Source organism: Ranitomeya variabilis, chromosome 2, assembly GCF_051348905.1.
Source record: "Ranitomeya variabilis isolate aRanVar5 chromosome 2, aRanVar5.hap1, whole genome shotgun sequence".
Lineage (NCBI taxonomy): Eukaryota > Metazoa > Chordata > Amphibia > Anura > Dendrobatidae > Ranitomeya > Ranitomeya variabilis.
In genome coordinates this window covers 79,983,816-79,988,922 of record NC_135233.1, presented here as the reverse complement: position 1 = coordinate 79,988,922, position 5,107 = coordinate 79,983,816, and positions in this window count along the sequence as shown.

Sequence of the window (5,107 nt, the reverse complement as noted above, 5' to 3'; positions counted from 1 at the left end):
CGCCATTTAGCGACCAGAATGCCAAAGGTACACTCTACTGTTCTTCAGACCCTGGTCAGTCTGTAGTTAAAGATCCTTCTAGTGTGGTTCAAGTCCCGACTAGAATAGGGCTTCAGTAGGTTTTCACACATCTGGAAGGCCTCATCCCCAACCATAATGAATGGCAGAGGTGGACCTTGAGTGTTGGGGAGAGGTTGTGGCGGGGGAAAATTGAAATTTTGTCCATACACACGCCGTCTCATATCTGAGTTCTTGAAAGTCTGGGAATCGTTGCCACAAGCTCCAATGTCCACGGCGATGAAGCGACATTCCGCATCAGCTATTGCCATGAGCACAACAGAAAAATATTTTTTATAGTTGAAGTACTCCGATCCTGTTCTGGCAGGTTTGATAATGCGGATGTGCTTTCCATCCACCGCTCCTAAACAGTTGGGGAAATCACACACACTCCAGAATTTTTCAGCTATTTCAAGCCACATGTCCGCGGTGGGTACGGGTATAAACTCATCCCGGAGTACATTCCACAAAGCCCGGCAGGTGTCCGCAACTATTCCGGAAAGGGTGGATATTCCAAGCCGGTATTGGAAGTGGAGGGATCATAAACTCTCTCCAGTTGCCAGAAATCTGTAAGAAAAACAGAAACAAAAAACATTACAATCTATTCTATTTATGGTGTGTTTATGCTAAAGAAAGATGGGTAAATAGCCAAAACATACATGTGTGAAAACTAAAAATTTGGACTGTCATTGGGTTTAGATTTGTAACGTACCTTAATGTAACCAGCAGACGTTCCTCCGGTGGAATCGCTCTACGGAGCTGGGTGTCCTGTCTCCGTATGGTTCCTTGGACACGAGCAAGCAAATCCCGGAACGAGTCTTGCGACATCCTTGTATATTCGTGGAATTACTCTGGGTTGGCATTGAGCTCGGCATAGAGCGTGTGATAGGCTCCACGGCTCTCACGTACTTCGATAATGGGGTGCCTCCAAAAACGCCTACGTTGTCTCCTTCTCCATCTTTCGCTAATTTCTGTCTTGCTCCCAAGCAAAAGCACAGGCAAGAAACAGCTTGAAGCTGAAATCCAGGTTGAAGTAAAAGCTCTCCATGCGAAGATCCATCATGACACAGGATACAGTAGCAAATTTCAGTAGCCCAAGGGTCTATATATAGAGATCCCAACATATACGCCCTCTTTAGTCCCATTGGCGGTGTCTGGTTATCTTGATTTTTCTCTTGTGAAATTTGTCTTCATGGGAAAAAAAACGCAAACGCAGGGAAAAACGCATGTAAACGCGTACAAACGCTGCGTTTTTTTTTACCGCATGCGTCTAAAAAACGCAGCGTTTGTACGCGTTTACATGCGTTTTTTTACACCACCTGTGTTTGCGTTTTTAAACGCAAATGTGAAACTAGCCTTAGACGACTTTTTAACCCCTGAAAGTCTTCTTAAAAGTCGCAGGTCGTCTTATACGCCGGGTATCGTCTTGTACGCCGGGTGTATATGGTGGGTGGGGGGGAGTGGTCCCGATGACGAAGAGGGGGCGTCTCACAGGAAAGTGTGAGTGGAGTATGCCCCATTACCTCATTGTAGCTGCAGCGTCACCGTGGGGAGCGGCGGCGGCTGCTTCTCTTTGTGCCGCATGGGTGCTGTGGGGCGGCGGCTCCTCTTCGCGTAGCGTCGGGGCTCTGTGGTGTGGGGCGGTGGCGTATCTTCATGCAGAGTCAGCCGGGGCTCCTCCTGCATCTCCTCAAAGCCCAGAGGCCCCCACAGCTCCATTGCTGCGATGCGGTGGCCTCCGGGAAAATGGCCGCTGGAGGCGGCGCATGCTCAGATTCAGATCTCGTCTCCCGAGATCTCGGGATGAGATCTGAATCTGAGCATGCGCCACCCCCAGCGGCCATTTTCTAATTGTCTAATTAACTGAGGCAAATTTTAAAAAAAGTTTTATTCCACTTTACTGCCAATATTACATCATGTGTCCAGTTCAACAAGAAACATTTGTGGTGAATAGTCTTCTTTAAAGAGAACCTGTCATCAAGAAAATACAGTTTAAAATGCAGGTTCCATATTATAAAGCAGAGGAAGCGGAGTACATTGAGATATAGTTTTGTGAGGAAAGATTCAGTAAAACCCATTTTTAATCCCTTCACAACATTGAGGTTTTCCCTTTTTGCGTTTCTGTTTTATCTCACCTTCCGAAAATAAATTAGAAATGCAATGAAAAGAAAAACAACCTTGTAAAAATCGTCTCTTAAAGAATCTTGTCGGTAAAAGATCCGTAGACGTAGAGGTAATAATCTATGGGAAGCATAGATAAGTGTTTATTTTCAAAATACTGATTTCTGTGGTTTACAGGAAAACATTAGAATACACTAAATATTGGAAATGATATTTCTCCTCCCGGACCCATGGTGCAAAAGAGAGAAATCCTCAAAAGCACCATGATCCCTATGCCTGATGCTGGTGATGAAATAATCAACATGGACCCAGATGAGGATGCGGTCACCGCCCCTGACAGTAAGTTAATTTTGCCTTGACCCTGATAGAAAAGATTACTGACATCACCCACCAAAACAGCTGTTAATCTAACTTTCTTTGCTTGCATAAAATAAACATTTGGCTTGTATAGCAATATGTTATTGAGTTGCAGTTTAAAAAGAAATTTTCACCAAAGTTGTCTGGTTGAACTGGTCACATGATGTAATAGTGACTGCAGAGTGAAATATAGGGATTTTGTTATTTTTTTATTTTTGCATTAGTCATTAGAGTGATGACTGATGCATCTCTGGACAGACAGTTTGGGGAAGAGGCAGGACAGCAGAGATGGTGACTGTGCTATCAAAGAAAGATGAAAGCTGATAGAAGGGTTTGTAATGTAACACAGATAAACTCAGTTGTGCTGCCTCTGCGTCCACACTGACTCATGCAGAAGGTTAAGGTACCGTCACACTAAGCAACGTCGCAGCGATATAGCCAGCGATCTGTGACGTTGCAGCGTCCTAGGTAGCGATATCACTGTGTTTGACAGGCAGCAGCGATCTGGATCCCGCTGTGAAATTGCTGGTCGCTGCTGGAAGGTCTGAACTTTATTTGGTCGCTAGGTCGCCGTGTATCTTTGTGTTTGACAGCAAAAGCAACGATACCAGCGATATTTTACACTGGTAACCAGGGTAAACATCGGGTTACTAAGCGCAGGGCCGCGCTTAGTAACCCGATGTTTACCCTGGTTACCAGCGTAAAATGTAAAAAAAATAAACAGTACATACTTACATGCGTCCCCCAGCGTCCGCTTCCCACACTGACTGAGCGCCGTAAAGTGAAAGTGAAAGCACACGTCACCGCTGTGCCTTGCTACTGCCGGCGCTCAGTCATTGCAGGAAGCGGACGCCGGGGGACGCATGTAAGTATGTACTGTTTGTTTTTTTTACATTTTACGCTGGTAACCAGGGTAAACATCGGGTTACTAAGCGCAGCCCTGCGCTTAGCATTAGCAACCCGATGTTTACCCTGGTTACCCGGGGACCTCGGCATCGTTGGTCGCTGGAGAGCGGTCTGTGTGACAGCTCTCCAGCGACCAAACAGCGACGCTGCAGCGATCGGCATCGCTGTCGCTATCGCTGCAGTGTCGCTTAGTGTGACGGTACCTTTAGACCAGGAGATTAGGGCTGTATCCTCACATCTCACACATTGAGAAACCTGCTCTAAGCTATAGTGGGGCTGTGTTCTTTTTCTGATGCATTGCTTGTTGCTTATGCTTTTTTTCATAGGTTGAAAATGACTTAGGTCCATCAAGTTCAACTTTTCTCCACCAATTGTTCATTTTGTCACTTTATTAACTAAAACCCACAATGTTATGTGTATTGAGGAAATCATCCAGATCTTTTGTAAAAGCTGTTATAGCTGTTACTAGCTCGTGTGGTCGGCATTCCAAAGTCTGACTGTTCTAACTGTAACGAACCCTTTCCTATTTAGCTGCCAGAATCGCCTTTCTTCCACCTGTAATGATTGCCCACTGGCCCAAGTATGGTCCTTGCAAGGAATAATTCATTAGCTAGAACATTTTATTGACCCCACATATATTTATAGATGTTACTGAGATCTCATGTAAGAAGCCCAATTCTTCCATCTCTCATCATATCAGAGGCCTTCCAACCCATGTAATAATCTAGTTTCCCACCTTTGAACTGATTCTACTTTCTGAATATCCTTTTAAATGCACAGACTAAAACTGGATCCTATATTCTAGATGTGGCCAGCGTCATAGAGGGAGAAGAAAGAAGAAGTACACCCCCTGTGAAAACTCTGGCAATTCCCACTCTGATTTCACAAAAGTTTCCTCAGTAATGACAAGTATCTTGATTACTAATATCTACTTACCTGAGAGGCAGATATAAAAAAAAGTTTTATTCCACTTTACAGCCAATATTACATGATGTGTCCAGTTCAACATGAAAAATGTGTGGTGAATAGTCTTCTTTAAGATTCTGAGACAGTTTTTTCATAACATATTGTTCTCCATTAGAGTGGTAAAATTTGCTCAATTTAAACGGCATTTATGGCCCTGGACTAGACCGCGACGCCCATCGGACCAGACTGCAGCGGGACCGCCCCTGGGTGAGTATAATCTAACCTCTTTTTCTCATCTTTCAGGATACATCGGGGTCTTATCTACAGCATTACAGAATGCTGTAGATAAGCCCCTGATGCCGGTGAGCTTAGCTCATCTTCGATTTTAGGGGTTCAGGTTCCCTTTAATGCTTTACTTACACTGCCATCACTGTCCCCATTATGGCTTACAATCAAGATTCCCCATCAGTATGTCTTTGGAGTGTGGGAAGAACCAAGAGGAAACCCACACAAACTCCTTGCAAACGTTGTCCATGGTGGAATTTTAGCCAAGGACCTCAGTGCTGTAAGACGTTAGTGCTAACCACTGAGCCCATGTTTAATTTTTTTTTTTTCATTAAACATATGGAAGCTTTTGTGTGGGAAGCTTTTAATACTAATTTCAATATTCTACAATACAGGACAGCATGACGAAAAGAGAGATATCCTCAAAAACACCATGATCCCTATGCCTGATGCCGGTGATGAAGTAATCATTATG